At 32.7% G+C, this 22,324-nt stretch overlaps 1 long non-coding RNA gene across 1 annotated transcript; it reads right to left on the bottom strand.

Annotated features, from left to right (window-relative positions):
• Positions 1-6,424: 6,424 nt before the first annotated feature.
• Positions 6,425-10,248, bottom strand: LOC133189179 (uncharacterized). The gene is made up of 2 exons (XR_009721426.1): positions 10,171-10,248; positions 6,425-7,104 (listed from the first exon to the last, which is right to left on the bottom strand). It is a non-coding gene; the product is annotated as an uncharacterized LOC133189179 (long non-coding RNA).
• Between the last annotated feature and the right edge of the window lie 12,076 nt (positions 10,249-22,324).

Genomic DNA, 22,324 nt, shown 5'->3' with positions numbered 1-22,324 from the left:
AGTCAGGGGACGTCAGGGAGTAGACAGGGTAGTCAGGGACAACGACAGGGGATCAAAGGATAAAGTCAGGGGGAGACAGGAAAATGTCAGGGACAGACAGGGGAATGTCAGGGGATTTTTTGGAATCTAAGGGGAATATCATTACAGTAGTGAATGGTACTTTTACATACATGTACAATAAATGTAGGTCAACTATAATTAAATTCAATCCTTTTTATTTTTTTTTAATTTCAATTTCGTTTATTTAATTAGTAAAATTAGTATTCAATTTTTGTCAATAAGTGAAAAAAATCCCTAAAAGTTTAATTGTTGCTGGGACTATAATATTCTTAAATTGGTGACATTTTCAAATACACAGGAACTTTTTGTACAGAAGTACTTAGACCAAATACTTTTTTTTACTTAATAGTTCAAAGTGAATTTGGAGAACTAATCAAGATAATGTTTAACAATCAATAACCTGTAAATGTGTAATTCATGAAACAGAGTATTGAGACCAACTTGGTCTAAGCATAAAATCCCTCTTAAAACGGGACTCTAGATCATAAGTTGTCTGGATTTTAATGATTATACTGTAATATGTTTTGAAGATTCAACTATTTTTTTTTCAAAAAATAATATCATATCATGATCTATGATTAAAACCCAATCACCAATGAAAGCTCACAGGTGTGTGCGTTGTTGACTTGTTGTGCGTGTTTTGCGTCTTTAATGTTCCAATTTATTTCACATTGTTTACCTTACGTCCACTTGCATGTCTGTCATGGAGTAATCAGTTCGCATTTGTGTATAGTTTACTCTTAGAGCAGTAAAACATAGTCTACATACAACTACAAGTACACCAATCTCGTAATGTGTATATCGGATATCGGTAGAGGCATATAAAATTGAACTCGATCATCGGTAGATATAATCATTCCGAATTCAGGAGCAAAAGCTGAATTAAAAAAAAGAAAAGAAAATCACGATAATTTCACAACAAACTCAAATGAAATTCACATAAATAGATATTAGATAATTATACAGTAGGTAGCGTCCGTATAACACTAAAATATGTAAAATATACGTTCCGGAATTTTCACCTCCAATTATTATTTACGTTAAGGGTGGCGTCATTGGTAAGAAGTCTGACGTCTGCAAGACAGTGTCTGGAGATAGGCTAGGATAATGGTGAGGAATATATAACATCAACACTTACTTAATTACTTTATATTTCAGACTGTGTTGCATGTAAACTAAGTAAGAAAATATTGACGCAGTCAGCTGTCTTGGTCAGCACCCCAGCCCAGGTGTGAATCAACACTGGCACACTATATCAAAATTCAGGTGAGGTTTAAAACATTCTGTTAGGCCTATAAAAAATATTTATTGTAACTGATTTTTTTTTAGCCTACCAATAAGATGCAAATAAAATCCTTGATGGAAAAAGTTCCACCCACCCAAATGTATTTCTTTACAAAACATGTAGAGGAAATATAAATTATCTTTTAGGGCAATCAGGGTGTAACACTTATTTTTCAGATGTCTTTTTCATACAGTCCTTATGAATAAAAATAATGTATTTTAATGAGATTGTGATTTTTTTTTATGTGATTTTAAATGTACACTCCAGGATGGTGGCTGAAGCTCTGATATCTCCTATGTAAACACCTAAATGCCAAGTCTGGACTTCAAAAACAGATTCTGAAAGTTTAACCAGCATTATGGTAATACTCTTATTGTAATTAAATATATCATGTAATGATGTGCATTACATTTCAATCACAAGAGGAGAAAATGCTAAATGTTATCAGTGAAATAAGTAATTTTTCATCTTGTTTGTTTTGCTTTACATGTCTGAAATGCAATTTTTTTTACCTCAAGGACAAAAAGTATACTCTTCGAAGAGACACAAAAACATATAGGTCCATGCCAAGCTATGAAAGATTTATGCTGAGGGTAAGTTCTATTATTAGATCTACATGTATTATATAGAATTTAATTGTCAAGACATATGGTTATGTCTAAAATTTTACTGTTGTATTTATATCTGTGATAAGCAATATTTGCACCCGAGCTGACTTACATGTAATCACAAAAAAAAAAAAATGTTTTAACTAATTAGGTAACCTGAGTCAGTCATGACCTATTGCTATCTGTTTTTAGCTCACCTGAGCTGAAAGCGCAAGTGAGCTTTTATCACATTTTGTCTGTAGTCTGTCTGTCTAGCTGTCCGTCTGTCTGTAAACTTTTCACATTTTTGACCTCTTCTCCAGAACCACTGGCCTTATTTCAACCAAACTTGCCACAAACCATCCTTGGGTAAAGGGGATTCAAGTTTGTTCAATTAAAGGGCCACACCCTCATTAAAGGGGAGATAATTAAGAAATAGTGAAGATTTAGTGGGATGTTTTAAAAATCTTCTTCTCAAGAACCACTGGGCCAAAAAAAGTTGAAATTTATAGGAAACCTTGTATGTCAAAGTGTAAATTCAAATTTGTTTAAATCATGAGTCCGGGGGGTAGGTTGGGGCCACATTGGGGGATCAAAGTTTTACATAGGAATATATAAGAAAAAATCTTTAAAAATCGTCTTCTCAAGAACAGCAAAGCCTTGTTTAGTCATATTGATAAGGAAGCATCATCAGGTAGTGTAGATTCAAGTTTGTTCAAATCATGACCCCCAGGGGTAGGGAGGGGCCACAATGGGGGATCAATATTTTACATAGGAATACATAGGGAAAAACTTTAAAAATTCTTCTTCTCAAGAATAGCAAAGCCATGAATAGTCATTTTGAAATAAAAGCATCCTCAGGCTGTGTAGATTCAATTTTGTTGAAATCATGATCCCCTTGGGATAGGGTTGGACAATAATGGGGGATCAAAGATTTACATAAGAATATATAGGAAAAAATCTTCTCAAGAACAGAAAAGCCCTGATTAGTCATGTTTATATGAAAGCATCATCTGGTAGTGTAGATTCAATTTTGTTCAAATCATGAACACCGGGGTAGGGAGGGGCCACATTTGGGGATTGAGTTTTTATCGCATAAATTAATAAAGCATCTGTGGTTGAATGGAAACAAAAATAGTGAATTTTATGGTCCCTGCTCCCCCTGGGGCCTAAGGGATGGAGCTAAAACCATCAAAATTCATGCAAAATTCATGCAATTTCTTTAAACCTGGACATCAAGCAAACTGTTAGAATGATTGTAATGAGCATTGAGTCTTCTTCTAAAATTATGAAATTCATGGCCCCAGGGTAATTTAAGTGATTCAGGTGTTAGGGCAAGGCTTCATTGATCATATAGTGTTATTATGTATCGATTCATTGAAAATCTATATAATGCTCCTCCTGAGTTTAAAGCAAATAAACTTAAGTTCATAACTATGATGAACAAGTTTTATTTTCTGAGTTCACTCACAATACTTCAATTTTAAATTTGTCGAGTAGAGATCGAATTATAAGGTAGATACTTGAGGATTGTGAAAAGTCTAGTTTAAACGACCAAGGTTATTAATACTAAAAAAAACTGTAGTTATTCAACTCTATATTTTAGTTCTATAGGGAATCAACCAGGAGTTATTTGTGGAAAATAATGTTGATCAAAAAATTGTGTTTTCCTTATGCAAATTCATTTAATATTTTCTTTTTCTTTACAGATAAAAGAGAATTGCAGAAGAATAGATAGATGTTAAAAAAATTCAACATTAAATTTGGCTTAGATTTGAATACGTCTTTTGTTGTGATTGCCTTAAGAGCAATAAGGATCAGGAAATTTGAGGTGAAGGATATCCAGATATGTACCTTCAAAATGTGGATCATTCAACAGATGAAAAGAAAATAAGCCTTTGAAGAAAATTATGTCAAATGCATGAATTGAATCATTTTTGTTTCACCTTTGTTTACAGTATGTGACAAAAAATTTTCAATGTATGGTACTTATACATTTTTCATATGAGCAGTTCATTTAACAAACGCGTTAAACGCATGTTTCTCAAAACATGCTTTACACACACGTTGCACGTACGTTATTCATACGTGAACCGACGTGTGTGTAACGTATGGTAGTCAATACGTATGTTAAACGTACGTGTCACGCATGATATTCATACGTGTGAAAACGTACGTTTAACATACGTGGTGCTTTTTTCGTGTGATACGTACGTGAAGTCACATACGTATCACATACGTTTAACGTAATTAGCTGTGTAAACATAAGAATTTTTTCAAAGATTAAAATGAGGCTTCGATGAGATTAAAAAAAAACTTTAAAAAAAAATTAAGAAAAAAAAAAATTCCTAAGAAATTCTTAGACAGTTATTGTTTCAATTTCTAAGATTTCAATACCATTTTTTAGTGTCCTGACACTGAAAAAAAGTAATGAACTGAATATTCAAGCACACGTAGCATTGTGTTGTATAATAAATTTGAGATTTCCAAAACGATGTTATAAGTATGTTAAGTGATGAATTCAAAACAATAATCAAATTGATATACATATCCATTTATCTTTATCATTTTATTTTTGTTATGGTATACATACTAGAACTATTAAATCATTTATGATTATGGAGTTTATTATTTGCTTTTAGGCTCTAAGTACTAATGATAAACAATTAATACGAACTAAAATTATATTTAGTAGATATATAATTTTATAAATAAATAATAAGCAAAATATTTTAATGTAGTTGAATAGATAAAAAAAAAGTATTTCTAATACTAAAAGACATTTAGTTATAATCAACTATTAGTCAAGAATTTTTAAAATGTTCAGAGTTTTTATGAACATTGTGCAACTTGAATTTGATGGTTAAAGACAAGTAGTACCAATGAATTTCTATTTTTTTCCATTAACATGGTTGCCAAAGAATTTTAACTTCTTTGACAGAGACAAATACATCTTTCCCATTATATTGAAGATCTACAATAACTGTTGTAAGTTCTATAATCCGGTCTTAATATTGCATTTTATTTCGTGTGTTTTATTATAAAGAAAGAGAACTTCTCACGATTGCATTTGAAATGATAAAGTTGAAAGAGTTATTTCTCCTCAAACATTATTCTTCAAAAAGGTTAGAATATCATACCGTTTTTATTGATCATCCAGCCAGAAAACATCGTATGCATCGCTTCTGCTCGACCACTTTTATTCTGATCCAGACTTTGTCCTTTCTTGTAAGGTTAAGAACGGCGAAAGAGGTCGTTGTGTCGTAGTATGTTGGGGCTTGGTCGGACTTTGATATTCTCATTTCTAATCCGTTCACTAAAAGAACACCCTCAGTCAAATGTCCATATGTCTCTATGCTCCAAGAGAACACATATAGACCTGTGATTGGTACAGTAAATATTCCAGAGTGTCTGTCGTATCCAAATTTATTATTTGTGATCACATGATCGAAAATGATCACCCCGGGATTGGAATTACTGTAAGCTACCACATGGAAAGCAACTTGGTCATAACTCACTATATGTTTTCAATTTTTTGGATAAAAATACAGATTAGGAAGAGAAACTGAAGAAAAAAGATTGAATTATTTCTAAATGATATACAGAAAGTAAGAAGCAACCTTGTATGCAACTATTCAAGTCCAAAACATTTAACATATACGAATGAAATATACATAGAGTGTCGCATTCAATATGTGCCATTATTGATGTTTGCCAATACGTTGATATAGCCACCTGAGGAGTGCAACATTCACCGAGCCCAAAGGGCGAGGTGAATATTGAACTTCAGAGTTGGCTAAATCATTTTTTGACCGACAAAACAGAATAATCGTTTTATTATATGATTCAATGAATAAATGATACTCTTTAAACATTCCATGCCATCTTATTTTTTTTTTTTACATTTGCTGAAGTCCTTGCCAAACACAATAAGAGAAACAAAGTTGTATTAAATTAAACATACCAGTTGTATAAATTTGGAATATATTTTTAAAATCTATTTTACTTGCGATGTAAAAAAAAAATAATTAAATGTCTGAATCACTGGATCGACTTTGAAGGGGGTATAAATGAAAAAAAATGACAACCTACAGTGTGCCTAAAAATTGCTAGCTCCCAAAACGAGGAGAATTCTCCAAACCCCAAATTTTGTATGTGTGGGGTCCAATCTCAGGGTTGGAGGATCAGGTTTCAATGAAGATTTTCATACTAAAATATAACTAAAATTTTACGTTCATGCAGATAAAAAGTGTGGGGAGGGGCAGTTTTCCCTCCCTTCAAAACCCAATACCTAATTTTATAACTTTGGAATTTCCTTATCTATTTCTAATTTAACGTTGAAAATTTTTTTTATGTTCACATGGAATTCAGGCACAGGTGAACACAACAAAGTATTTTTGTATAATGTTGGATCTCAGCCAATTAGAGATCTAAGAATTATTCAATCAGAAAATAAACACAATAATTATTACCCCAGAACGTCATTGGAAAATTTGATATTGTTATATATTTAATTGAATAAAATATGCAAAACATTGATTGAAAAAAATCTGTTAAAAGATTCTTACATATGGACAGTGCTTCCTTGATTGAGTTTAGTTCTTTCTCAAGCATTTCCGTTTTAATAGCTTGATCGAGTTCAGATTGATAGAGTTTGAACACTGTATCCTCGACTGAGTTAATTTTTTTTCTCAAGCATTTCCGTTTTATTAGCTTGATCGAGTTTGGAAAGTGTTTCCTTGATTGAGTTTAATTTTTTCGCAAGCATTTCCGTTTTATTAGCTTGATCGAGTTTGGATAGTGTTTCCTTGACTGAGTATAATTCTTTCTCAAGCACTTCTGTTTTATTGGCTTGATCGAGTTTGACTGTGTTTAAATCTTTCACAAGCACTCCCATTATAAAGTGATGGAATCTGGGCCACGTTTCTTTCACTGCGTTTAATTCTTTCTCAAGTTTGGACAGTGTTTCCTTGACTGAATTTAATTCTTCCTCCAGTATTTCCCATTTAATAGCATGATGCTGAACAGTTGCTTTTAAAGTATCTATTTCATCTGGTCCAGAACATGTGGCCGAGTCGTAATCAAGCCGTTGGTTCATACAGGTATTTATACAGTGGAGTGCGAATAAAAATGTCCAAAATACAAACTTTCGTTCTGTTGCCATCCTGCTTACTTCCCAGAATACATGAAATTGAAATGTACAAGAAACATAAGGTTATAAACAAAAGGCACATGGGTTACATCGCTTACCTGAGCACTTTGGTGCCTAGGGGTAGTGAAGTGGGTTATGATCTGAACAAATTTTTATCTACAAAACCTAGTGATGCTTCTACATTTATATGACTTATCATGGCTTTAATTTTTATCATAGATTTAATTTTCTATTGTGGCCGCGAAGAAACCCCGGAAGGTCATGATTTGAACAAACTTGAATGTACGCTTCCTTAGGATGCTTCTATATCTAATGTAACAAATCATGCTTTTATATTTAATGTGACCAATAATGGTTTTGCTGTACTGAGAAGATTTTGAAAGATTTTTCTTGTGCATTCCCTCTTTAAACTTTGATTGCCCATTCTAGTCCTACCCCGGGGGTCATGATTTGAACAAAATTAAATCTACAGTACCTGAGGATGCTGCCAAATAAATATGACCAATTATAACTTTGCTGTTCTTGAGAAGAAATTTTTTAAATTTTTTTCTCATCTTTTCCTAAGTGAAACTTTGATCCCCAAATGTGGCCAAATCCTACCCAGGGGATTCATGATTTCAAAAAAATGAATCTACTAGGGATGTCAGAATATTTATTTTAATCGATAATTCGATAGCATTTTTCGAACGATAGTCGAATATTAGGAACACTTTCTGAAAACGTCAGGGAAAAAAGAAGTATTTACAAGTCAGAAATCTTTTTACCTACATTTATAGTCCCTGCTTGGCGCAGTTGTTAAAGTGTATGCTCTAGAGTTGCGGAGAAAGGAGCTCATCCTTACTTCGCGGGTTCGAATCCACTGCGGGACGTGGAGACCGGTCCTTTGGACGAGACCGTATAATCCGAGGCTCCGTGTTGCAGTAGGTGTTGGCACGAAAAAGATCCCTCACTGCACAATGGCCCAAAGTTCCGAGCATAGGATGAAATTTGCAGCCCTCCATCGCCAAGTGGTGGCGTCTCCATATAAGTGAAATATTTTCGAGAGGGACGTTAAGCAACAAACAAACGATCAAAACCTACATTTGTACAAAACGTAAAATCAAAACCTATGTTGCAGATAGATGTTCACAGACACAGGACTCTTCCATCAATGAAACTTACAATAATGTACATTTCATTATCATTGTATTTAACCTACTTAATCCTACTTTAGATGCTTATAAAATAGATATAAATTTACACAATAAAATGTCTTTCTTGGTTTGTTAGTACGGGAATTAACGTTGCAAGTTTTGCAGAAAAATATACATAACCCGCGGTAGTAAAGCAATTATAATTACTGCACTTTCTACATGTACATGAAAGTCAAGTTTTTGTTGAGGAAAATTTATATATCTTATCGACTTTGTGTGAGGGAAGACGGTTTCTCAATTTTGAGACGAGAATTGCATCTCGTTTTCACTCTTCTGTTGTATCTATTTATTCGAATGTAGTTTGTGACGGTACATATTGTCGTTCTGTACATATTATCGTCGGCGACAATATGTACCTCTACTCACTCACTTATTGCAGTTAAGAAGAATAACATCTTCTCGTTTTCTCCATTTCTTGTATGTATCTGCAAGATTTTCACATCTAATGGCATTCCAATATGCCTGTCTTCCTTCATTAAGAATTAAGAATTTTTCTCCATGTTTGAATCATTTCCCGTCGTAAAATCATAACAGATTTATACTACAAGAAAACGGATTCCCACCAATACCTTGTATTTAATTCCTGCCATCCTTCACATGTACAACGTAACATACCTTTTAATATGGCAAGACGTGTTTGTACCATTGTCATAGATGAAACCAGAAGAAATAACCGTCTACAGGAAGTGAAAACGTTTTACTTAGACAAAAATATCCCAATGATCTAATAGACGTCGCTATTGAAAGGGCCAAGTCAATACCAACTACAGATCTCCGGAGTTTTACTAGACCAGGGGCCCAGGAAAACAATAAAGAATATTTATTTACTTATTTATTTATTCATTATTATTATTACTATTGTTAAGCTATCCGTGGGCCCAATAATATAGGACTTTGCCAAAATATATTACAAACAGCTATAACTTGATACCTTTGAATGAATTCATACTTTCATGATATGTATGAGAAAAATTGATTTATTGTTGTGATATAATCATTTTTAAAGAATTTAAGGAGGAACAGGACCTTGAGTTGAAAAATCTAGATTTTCTGAATAGCAGGTTTGTCTTCCGAAGTCTAAAAAATGCTTACTTAGGGAGAAGGAAGGGGTGTGATTGCCCACTTAGAATGAAAAATTCGCCATTAAAAACAATATATGTATATATAAAATATATCTATATTCAATTTTGCAACCTGTTACCTGAAGAGAGTATTATTCATGTATGCCTTTAATCGTCAAATCAATGAGTCAACAAAGTTTAACAACTAGACATATTTAAAAATCATGGACTTTATAGTCGCTTTCTGGAAAATGTCTTATCTTAAAAAGCCAAAGGGAAAGCCAAAGGGAGGTAACATTTAGATCTTCCTGTCCATATCCGACAGTTTTGTCAAAAATATGCATAGTCTTAGTAGATATAGTCAAATATAAAATATAGCGAAAGAACGAAAAATAAATGACAAGCAGAATGTTTGGGACTGGCCGTGTTGTACATCCTTAAGTCAATACATGTATCTTTTTACTCTTCCATAGAATTAAGTCACAATTTAAATAATCGACTTCCCACCCTACAGTTTCGTATAGCATTATTTTTCTTTTGTGTCCTTTTTGCTTTATTTCTAACTTGGCGCTCACATTTTATGAAAATTGGAGGATTGTAATGGGTGATGTCTTTGGACGGTGGCATCAAACTCTTTCTTAGATATTATACAAACAGCATTTACAAACTAAATATTAGATGGGCTGACAATATTAGTGTTATTTTTATATTATATATTCATCACAGATTTTAATATCAATTGTAAATTAGGAATATGCAACACACTAAAAGTATCACAGGTAAATTTCAACCAGTATAAAGAGAAGAATTATTTGATATGAAAAAATAATACCTGTTGTCAGCGATCCTATTCACTCCAATAAGGTTCGAAGAATATACCTTTGTTCTATAAATTTGTAAAGAAAATTGTCAGTAATACGTAATTGCACAGCAAAAATTCTAACTTCTGCCTTAGTTTCACCAAACAATATATTAATATATATAACATTTACCATCACGTGATAGTTGAATACACCAATTGTGTTGATACATGTAAAAGAGAACAATAAATAACCTGAAAAACACAAGGGTTTTTAATTCAATTGACAATGTTAAAACTATACAAGTAATAGCTTTTCAAAAAGCTTTCTGACTAAATCAATCAATATTTATGGTACGTATAAGCAAGAGAAATGCTAAATGTTTCTGTCATCAAGGAGCGACATAGTTGCGATACTTCATTACACAAGATTTACAATTGACTTTCTCAAATGTCATAAATAAATACTACTGATTAACAAATATGTAAGATATGCCACTGTTTGGTCATTTATTAGTTATCCCACGGGCTGACTAGTTGCATTGAGATGAAACTGCAAGTAAGCTTGCGTAGATTGGAATTCTCAATCTCCTTTGCAGAGTAGTCGTTCGTTCCTCTCTCAGACACCTTTGCAATGGGCTCGCGTCAAGATTTTTGGCATAACGTTTAAAACATAACATATCAAGGATTATTTCAAATTAAACTAATAGTTTTAGATCTATTTAGTAAATATCTATCCTTAAGGACTATCATTAGCTCAGACAATTAATTATAATGAATTAAAAGAAACGCACTATTTCTCGTGCTTATAACTGTGGTATACACGAGCCCACGACAGAGGTGAATGTATGAGCCGAGGGTTGAGTGTGTGGAATTCTCGGAAAAATAGTTAGACGAGTCGTTCTAAAGAAATTCATATTGCTCTCTCACCAAAGGGTGAGCTTCTTCATGCACACACTCTGGTCAGTGATAGATAGAAGAGACAGCCTCTCTTTATAGACCGGTTTGTGCTCCGCCGTTCTCGACGACGAGGTAAATTGTGAACGTTTGAACTAGAAAAGTTGTCTTGAAGTGTTTGAGACAAAATTTCTTCAATGCTGCTCTAGGACGCAAATTAAACTTTATAGCCAGGGCTAAACAAGTAACTGATGATCTCCTCACTTGCGATGATGGTCTTACCATATATTATGAATGAGTTTAAAATACATTTTTATGTATAGTTTTACAATCGTTTACAGTTTTACTTTTCAATCGATTTCAGAACCTTTCTCATTTCTTGTATTATAAAGTGTTTTTTGTTTTATGAAATGAAAACCAGTACAGATCATGATGACTTCTTCATTTTGCCGATCATTTACTTAGAACCTTACGGAGTGAAGCCCATGTCTCTACGGAAACTGGACTACACTCTTGCCGCTGTATTAAGGAGTCTCGTGGGTATAAGTTCCAAACATACGATTTTTGAAAAATTTCGTATGGTGAATTGTCAGTTCATAAGTAAACTCTGTGCCAAAAAAGAAAAATATTCCCCGACTAGTTTGTCAGGTAACAGCGCTCAAAATATATAGTCATTTTTATTGGTCCTACGTGTAATTTTAAATAGGATTATATAGGGAAAACGGACAATACCTTCTTCATTTTACTATTAAAAAAGACACAAACATAGGATTTATTTGAAATTTATACCAAATCATCCTCAAATATTCCCCTTCTAAAAAATAAAAAAAAAAATTGGGTGTTATGGACTAAATTTTCTTATCATTGACAAAAGTTCAAAAACTTTTACTGGTTTATCTATTATATTGATTTATCAGGAAATGCAAGTTTTGAATGAATTCATAATAAATGCAGAATTTGTACCCATCAATTTCTTACATTTAATTGTCTTTTAGTTTTAATCACCTATGTCATCACAATAGATGTTCATGGTCATAATTATAAGGTCAAGGTTATGAAATAAAATTAACCGGAACTGTCCAAAGTTGACTTATACCCCCCGCTAGGTTTTTCAGAGAAAGTGCCAAGTCACTAATACTAGTATTGGTGTTCAGAATTTGTTTAAACATTTATGGTAATTGATCATTATAAATTTTTAATAAATGAATCTAAGGCGTAGCCTAATTGAACATCAATACTGATGATATGGACCAAAAACGAATTATGAACTTTTCCTTTCAGTGACCTTAAACTTGCACAAATGACCTTGGATCAAAGTCTTGACACACCCTTAGGTCATAAGCAATCTGTTTAAAATGGGATCTTACCAAGTTTATCCATAAGAAAGATATGGACCGGACACAAATTATGAACTTTTTCTTTCAGTGACCTTGAACTTGCACAAATGACCTGGATTCAAGTTTTTGCATAAGAAAGATATGGACCAGACACGAATTATGAACTTTTTCCTTCAGTGACTTTGAACTTGCCCAAATGACCTGGATCCAAGTTTCTTCATAAGAAAGATATGGACCGGACACGAATTATGAACTTTTTCTTTCAGTGACTTTGAACTTGCCCAAATGACCTTGGATTAAGGACATGGCACACCCTTAGGTCATGAGAAATCTTTCTGTGAAGTAGAAGATTCTAATGTTCCTCCGTAAGAAAGATATGGACCGGACATGTTTGCACAGACAGCTATACAAACGGACAGACGGACAAGGTGATTCCTATATACCCCCCAAACTTTGTTTGCCAGGGGGGGGGGGTATAATATAATAATAATTAATAGAAAATATATGTTATGAGACTGTGTAGAAAATACAGCAACACTGATCATGCTGATGTAGGAATAGAATCAAATTAAAATGCATGTGTGCATCTTTTGAATTTCATGTATAATGACAAAATTATAACAGGTAGAAAAAAAATATAGAAATAATAGAACGATGGTTAACAAGCATTCTGTGAGTATTGCCATAGCAATACTAGTCCCCTATTGGCAAGTGAAATCTGGTTCCCATGAAAAATTGAAAATGTCCTAATTCAGTCAAAAATCAATGAAGCGGAATGAAATTCAAACTTGATCTATCAATTAATTTAACATCTTATAACAAAAATTAGCTCAATATGTTCTAGCTTTTAAAAAAATTGTGGAAAACCATTAAAAATTTAAAAGGTCATAATTCAGTCAAAAATCAATGAAGCAAAACCAAATGCAAACTTGATCTTTAACTCATCAGGATACATTCACATACCAAAAATAAGCTCAATATCTCCAAGCATTTAGAAAAAAGTATGGAAAACCAAGTGGGACAGACTGACAGACAGCTAGACAACTAGACAGACAGACAGACAGATAGATGGGCAGACAGACGAAGAGAAAACCTATAGTCCCCTCTGGTTTCACTGGCAGGGGACTAATAATCAGATTGCTTTAAAGCAAAATTTATTCCCCTTAACACACTGCATACTTTACAAATAATTCCTAAGTTGCATGTAAATAAGTATTTCAATCAACTTAATTTCATAAGAATATTTTTTAAGACTAGTCAATATATAAAATATTAATTATATTCAACTAGTATATGTTTATTACAGACTGAGTCATGTCAATTAAGATATATACCAGATTTATAGCAAGATATAGGCTGCTTGAATTGAATCATTATCAATAACATACATATATACAGGATGAAAACAAAGGAAGCATAAAACTTATGAATATGCAACATCTTCTATGATTTTTCAGTTTTATGATGACTACAGTGTATATACATGTATATTCATGGTGGAGAATAGGTTATTGAAATGTGTTTCTCACGTTCCAGCATGTACCATACTTTTGAAATATATCTCCAAATATTTCATTTTATTATTGAAATGCATACTGCATGTATATATAAACAGTGTACTTTACATGTAAACAATAATGCACATTTATAATTAACACATCATAAGTATGCTTATCTTGCTTAGTGCCAGGTTCATGTCATCATATTGTACAGAAATCAGGGATAAAAAAGTTACTTTCATTATTTTCATTACACATTTTCATAATTTATTTAATACAAAGAATTATTTAATGACAAATAATACTCAAAAATTTCGTGTATTCTAAGCGAGAAAAACTTATTAGAGCAATTAAAAGAAAAGGAATTAAGGTTTTCAACCTTAAACATGCTAAAGGTGAATATACATGTATATAGAATCCCCCATGATATATGGTTGAATATGATTTTTATTTTTAAATGAATACATTTTACAGATGACAAAATAATAATATCAGGGGTGTAGCTCCAATTGTGGCAACTGCCTCATAAGATTTTTCAGCAACATCCCTTAATGCACTGCAGAAAACATTTGTTTTAAAACTAATGGTTTTTATCCCATGTTACCCCTTTATCCCGTGGATATCACTCATTGGATTTTTTTTTTTTTTTTTTTTGATAATTGATAAAAGGAATGTCCTGTATGGGATTTGTGGTTGGTTATGATTTTTATCCAACTTGTGTGTTTTTATCCCCTCACCAAGGCTCGGGGATAAAAAAAAAAAACCCACACAACTTGTTGGATTAAAATCATATTCAACCATATATCATGGGAGATTCTATATATATTCAAGATTTAAACAAATCTATAAAATGTTGTATTTTCATATAAAATTAATAAAATATGTATTGTAGGTACGTTATGTTGCATTTCCATAGCAAAGTCTAAACTGTGCCTATATTTCTTTGTAACAAGAATAAAAAAAAGTAAAATGTAAGTATAAGAACCAAAATATCATTTTTACAGTTTCATCGGGATATGACATGAAGTCAGTGTGTGATCAAATCTATAACGTCCTTTGGGCATTATAGAATTTGATCACCTGACCGACTTCATGTCATATATCCAAATGAAACTCTAAAAATGATATTTTATTTCTTAAATGTGTTAGAAGTTTGACCATGTTGAAAAAACATTTTTTTTATTTTAATTAATATATTAAACCTTTTTAAAAATTTTTGCAGTATCTAATGATTATATGCAAACTGAGGTTTAAATATTGAAACTGGTAAACCTTACGAAATTTCTGTCCAAGACAAGTATGATTTTTACATTCTAGGCCTAAAACCCCTATAAAAGAACAATGCATTTTTCTTCGGGTGGCTTCGCACCCTGAACCCCCCATTCATGGCTCCTCCCTGGACCTACTGGGGGCCTAAGGTGCTCCCCACACCCCGGCTGCAATTGTTTTGCCTCACTAGAATTTTAAGTCAAGCTAAGCCCCTGAATATACCTACAGCTATCGTTAACACACAAGATTGTTGTGCTTACCTTGTCATTCATTTTGTAAACACTGAAAATGCAGCACATTACAGAAGTTGTTGAACGTGAATGAATCGCTAAAATGTACGTAGAAATGATACCCATATTCTTATTATTTTGTTCATCATCTCTGACATTTCATTAAAGCGAAACACCCTGAATTAATGTTGAGATCCCGGGTTTCTGATTGAACACGGTGAAAATGAAGTTGTTTAACGAAAAACCAGAAGTGCATGCATTTATATTTCTGATTATATTTTAATGAATTTAATTCACTGAAAACCCTAGAAGTATTGTTTTTTTTTATTATTTTAATAAGAATGACCATTTAAGACTGCTTAAGAATTATTTTCAACTTAGCTTTTGTTTTACAACTTATGCGCGTCATCATGCGCAGAAGGCGCGAATTTTTAAACCCGCGACCTACCTTAAAAGGAAACCCTCGTTCATCACAAAGCATGGGATTTTATGCCACTTGTTGACTTTCTAAGCTTTTTAAAAAGCTAACCTCTTAACTTACATTATTTTGTAATATTGAAAGAAAAGGAGGAAAACAGACTGAATCAAGAAGGGATGTCCCATTTACCAGATGGAGGGCGTTTGTTTATGATTGGACTAGTCCACTTATGGGATAACCGGGAAACAAGATAGTAAGAATAATTAGCAAATCCATTGCTTTAATGCCTGCCCATAAACAATGTGTTACTAAAAAATGAGATAAAATTTGCACTAAATTAAAAAAAAAAATCTGAAGCTTAAGAATCAGTTTAAAAGAAAAAAAAAAAACTTATTTATTTCCATAAAAGTTATCACACCCATCTAATAGAACAATCCAAGAAAAAGGCGCCAAATTAATTTAACCGAAATGATTGTGTCACCCCTTTCGTAGAAGACAAATGGTCTGATCCAGTAGCTAAGAAACGCAGAAAAAATGTTACATGGACATGTCCGTATAGGGAATCGCAAAGAATAAACAGGTGCATGCAAAAAAAAAATGAAGGAAGTAAACATATCATTATTTTGCATTAGTAATTCTGCGAACCGTATCTGTTAAAATGCAGGTAACAAATTCCAATGTAAATCAGCTTGCACAAAATCTAGCTCACTAAGTATGATCGCTTAGTTTCGGACCATGGAAAAAACTATCCTTGTACTGCCTGACTCTCGTGCCTTAGGTACATATAATAATCTTTGTTTGCTCATTATTACAACTGCATTTTCATGAGTATATCGTATAGCAATTTTCAGACAGGGAAAAGAACACCTCTTTTGTTAACCTTAAGAAATAACCCTTTTGCTCATAGAAAAATGAAATCAGGTAGTTTTGATTTTTACCTGTCCTTTGGTTGGGAAATATATTTCTACACTATAGGATTTACTAGGTTTTTTATAAGATACGAGGGGTGATCGAAAAGTTCGCGAACTAATTGAATAACTTCCATTAAATAAATGTAATTAGGTTTCAGTGTTCATTATTTTTTTAAGGAGTCCTCTCCGATTTAAATGCACATCTGCCATTGTTCTGCCCATGCGCGAATCACGTGATACAGGCGGTCACGTGACATGCTCCGAAGCGTTACGTTCACAGAAGGTAAAACATTTTTCCGAGTCTTATATTTCTTACCATGCAAGTTATTTTTTATAGCAAGAACAGTCTACTTGTCAAAAATGGCAAAATCTCGGCAATAGGATGGTTGGATAAGGATATCCTTTCCCAGAATGAGCATGGTGACCAATGCAACCCTAATCTTCTGTCTTGGGAGCGTCGTTTATCCAATGTGGATATAAGGCATGGCGCCTTCTTTTTATCATATCTGATATGTTTAAAGTCTAAAGTAAACGATATTTTAGGGATTTAATAACTATATTATTGTTAAGATATTCAACTATTTTTCTAACTGAAACTTGGCGGTCTTTCATATCAAATTGCTCAACTGAGGACACATCTCTTCCCCAGCTTGCTTTTACTGGGCAAGAAACCAAACACCATTTTTAACCCTCTCCCTTCTTTCACTGAAACAATCAATCCAATTAATGATTGAACTCCTGGCAAGTCTTATGCCTTCATGAACTTTGTACAAATTATTATATGCTACTGCAAAGGAATTTCCAAGAAAAATATTAGACTTTACAGCCGTTCGTTGCTCGAGTACGACTGAGTCAATCATTTTTTGTCACACGTAACATATCTAATGACGTCATTTTCACATTGTGACGTCACACACATGGAGCAAAACATTACATAAAACTGCTATATATAGAACACGTGTATGACTATATGTGTGCCAAATTTCATTCTGATCTGAATTGTGGTTTTGAAAATATAGAGATGGTTTGCGAACTTTTTGATCACCCCTGGTATAATAATATTCTTGTATTCATTTCGTTTTAATATTTTTTTATTTTAAAATTTCAGATTGCTAAAAGAAGAGATTCTGCGAAAAATAATCATGTCCTAGACCATTGAGACAGGTAGGCAGTACTTTTTGCATGCCTATTCTTCTCATGATCGAAAATTCCACTGTATTCATGGGCCTTCTCGATCTGATGACCTCTTCATGTACTTGTCAAGGAATTTTTGTTAAGTAGTGCCCCCTTAAAAAAAAACCTGAAAATGTTTTGTTACCCCTACCCCCCCTACCCCCCCCCCCCCAAACACACACACACACACACAATAAAACGAAATTTCCCCAACCGTTGTTTGATAAAATTTAAAAAGTTAATTCTTTTTGTAATTTATAATTTTCTTCAATTTTTGAAGGCTGGAAGCGGAGGTGTCATTTTTGACTATGTTAAAACCCTTGAATTTCTTCCTCTATAATTGAATTAGACGCAGGGAAAGATGTGTAGAGGTAAAAGTACATGAATGATCTTTATTTTGACGCTAGCTCGTGTTACGTAATCTGTTTCCACAAACCATTTCTTTTTTGAGACTACATCTTTCTAAAATAATAATAATACAGTGCTGCTTGGTCTTATTTTAAACTGTTATAGTTTGGTATACTTTTGTTATCTGTCTTTAAAGAATTAACATTATAATGTTGTGGATGTTTAGTCATTCTTGATATATGTGGAATATGGATTTTTGTGAAACCACACATTCACCAAAAAATAACCCTTAAAAAAAAGAAAAGAAAAACATTCAAAGTTTTCATATGAATGCATAATCTAAATGTAGAAAATTACATTTTCCTACGGGATCTTAATGATCAATTGAAAAATTTCAAACAGTGTAAAATGCTCCAGGGTAGCATAAACTCCTTTTTAATCATTTTAGTGAAAGAACTACATTACACAATATCAAGGGAGTACAGATAATGGTTAAAGTGTTATTGTAGCCTGTAATTGAATGTTTGTTTCTGCATATATTGATAATTGTGACAGATCATCATCATAAATGTATACTTTTATTGCTTTTGCACTAACTCTCTACAGTGTGCATTCCATTATGAAATGCTTTGAAAGTATAGCACCTAATGTAAGATCAATCACGGGTATTGCTCGGAGGTATATTTATGGTATTGGTTGTAAATGTGTTATTATATAATTGACAGTTTCAAGGATTTCTTTTTCTTCATTTAAAATATTTTAAAATGAATGAAGAAAATGAGTGGACGCAGGAGACACTAGTTCTTTAAAAATGTCACAAAAATAATCGACAAGAAGAAATGAGACGCAGACTAAAACAAACACTGATATACAGGAAACAATAAATTGCACTCATTTAACGTCAGTGCCCAGAGGCTCTATAAAAAAAAGTTTGCTTTAAATGTACCATATACAATCGCCTGTTTGGAAGTAAAAAAGCTTCTTACCTAGCATTTTATATTTTTATCTTTCTTTTCCGCGACTATGATCATCTTCTGTAAAGTTAGTCCTTTTAAATTATTGCTTTATCGTCTCAACGTTTTGCACTTTCAAAATTCTAAGCGACAGAAGATAAAACCTTAAAGAGAATGTTTTTTTTTTTTTTTTTTTTTTTTTTTTGTTTTTTTTTTTTTTAATAATTTTTCCCTCTCAGATATTAGAAATTATGCATGTATTTCATATGATTGTAATTTATACCATTCAAGAGCTTAACCATAATGAATTAGTTGTACTATTCGAAGTTCATAGATAAATATTCTGAAAATGAGATTTTAAGGGGGGGGGGGCTTAGAAAAAGAAAACTTGAAAACTTGTCATTTATTTGTATATTTAATTACCGTTTAACGGAAGTTAATAAATTTCATATCATTGAAAAGAGCTGGAAAGTTTGCACTTATTTCGATTTTCCTTTTGTATTTGTATGGCGCAATAACTTCGAAAATGACGTCAAAATCTCTTGTTTCTTCCATTCATATGTCGACTCAATATATTCCAGTGAGCTTGAAATAAAAGATACATGTACCACAGAGTCTGACACATCTGTTTCATATTTAGATATTTTAATAGAAAAAGACGTTAATGGTAACCCAACAACAACGATTTATGATAAACATAATTACTTCAACTTTTCAATCGTCAACTTCCATTACTTATATAGCAATTTACCCTTATCACCTGCAAATGGGGTTTATGTCTCTTAGTTGATTCGATTTGCAAGAGCATGCTTTGCGTAAAAATAATTTCTAAAACGAGGCAAGTTCTTGACAAACAATTTGATGAAACAACGATATCAACAGTCTCGTTTGAAGTCATCATTTTGCAACGACCTTGTCAGCTCATACAACCTATCATTAGGTCAAATGCTGACTGGCGTTTTTCATTCTAATTGTTAGACCATTACTTATACACTGGACTGTCAACGGATTTTTCTGTTTTTCCCCGATCAAGGAGCGCACGGCGGGTATTACCCACCTCTAAATTTTGAGGTCCGTGTCTGCTCTGCTTCTTTGTATTGTTTCATTGGACTTTCGAGATTGAATGCTATTCATTATCTTCATATTTCATGACAAAATAGGACTGTTAAATATAAGGGCTCTTGATAGTAAATCATTAAAATGTTGTGTGGTTTCAAGTTCATTTAATTTCTAAGCGCATGTGTGAAGTAGTGGCAACAATATTGTGTTGACAGTTGCTGATACATACTGATGTAAGCTTTTCAACTGCATCAAAATTTTTGACCTTGACTTTTCCTTTGACCTTGACCTTACTTTTTCTTAAATTAGTGTCTAGATCAGTTTTGAATAAACAGTTCAAGATATATTTATCAAACTTCATAGGCTGATATATACTGCTGAGAGATATCAATTGCATCAACTTTTTTGACCTTGACTTTTCCTTTGACCTTGACCTCACTTTTTTAAATTGGTGTTTATCTACGTTTTAAATAAACCATTTCTGATATTTTTATTGAACTTCTATGCTAATAGTAAATACATACTGATATAAGCTTTTCAACTGCATCAGCATTTAGACCTCAACCTTTCCTTTGACCTTGACCTCTCTTTTCTCAAATAAGTGTTAAGCTCAGTTTTAAATAAATCATTCAAGATATTTTTGTCAAGCCTAATATGCTGATATGTATTAGTGAGAGCTATTCAACTGCATCAAAAACTTTTCACCTTTCACTTTCCTGTGACCTTGACCTCCCTTCTCTTTAATTTGTATTTTGCTTAGTTTTAAAGAAACAATCTAAGATATTTTTATGTAAGCATGCACTTATACATAATTTTGTGAGAATTTATCATCTATATCCATTTTTTTTTAGATTTTAGTTTCAATTTTAAACTGTTCAAGATATTCTCATCAAACTTCATACACTCATACAAATTTTCATGTTGAATTAGTAATATACATTCGGCGGGGCATTTATGTCCTATGGACATATTTCTAGTTTTCAAATCATGACCTCCGAGGATAGGGTCAGGCCACAATAAGGGATCAAAGTTTTATAGAGATTTAAAAGGGAAAAAAATCTTCAAAATTCTTCTTTTTAAGAACAACAAAAGCATGATTAATATGGAAACATTCCCAAGAAGTGTAGATTCAAGTTTGTACAAATCATGACCCCATGGGTTAGGGAGGGGCCATTTTTTTCCTGCCCTTATTTGCTATCCACATGGAAATGCAAATTTTAAAACCATTTTACACATCCACAGGACAAAATCAATCATTTCCAAATGATCATGATTTACGGCTAGTGCATAAAATATAAGGGAAGTTCTGGGAACCAGGATGTTTAAACATGTTAAATATTTTTTTAAAAAAATTGACCCCCATTTGACCCCCAGGGGGAAAATAAGAATTCCGAAACCTTACTGCACATCTATAGGACACCACCAACCATCTCTTAAAAGATGATTAGGCTACTGTGTAAAATGTAAGAAGAGTTTGAAAAATAAGAGTGTGACAGACGGACGGACGGACGGACAGACAGACATGAGTAACAACAATATACCCGAACTTTCTTTAGAAAGTGCGGGTATAATCAGTAATACTTTTCTAGTTTATACATTAGCTGCGATCAAATTTAAAATATCAGACCAGCAAATAAAAAAGAAGTAAAATCTCTTTTGAAGAAAAAAGACAATGACAACTGTTATAGTACAAATAGAATTAACTAATTAAAGTATCTTGCTAATATTGACAAATAAGGCGTTCTAACATTCTGATCAGTTAAAAAAATCTATTTAACGTTATACTTTTACATTTTCATTTCAGTAATGTGTTAATGAAAAGAACAAAGGGGATGTCTCTGTTGATTTCATTTTGTCTGAGTGTGCAACTTATTCTAATTCAATCTGCCACTTGTTTCTGGTAAATACACGAAATGTCAGTTTTAATCCCTTAAAATATTAAATTTCAGAATAACTCAAGTGTTCTTTATATTAGTTCAAGTGTGAGCGTGAGTGGTTATTTTTTACAGGGTAGTGAACGAGTGTTTTGAATCTTATTTGACTCCATATTTAGCTGTTTCTCTTATGTCCCCGTCTTCGTAATGCTTTAAATG

Source organism: Saccostrea echinata, unplaced genomic scaffold, assembly GCF_033153115.1.
Source record: "Saccostrea echinata isolate AGI-Se365-2 ecotype Australia unplaced genomic scaffold, CSIRO_AGI_Sech_v1 ptg000017l, whole genome shotgun sequence".
Taxonomy (NCBI): domain Eukaryota; kingdom Metazoa; phylum Mollusca; class Bivalvia; order Ostreida; family Ostreidae; genus Saccostrea; species Saccostrea echinata.
This window is presented reverse-complemented; position numbering and strand designations above follow the sequence as displayed.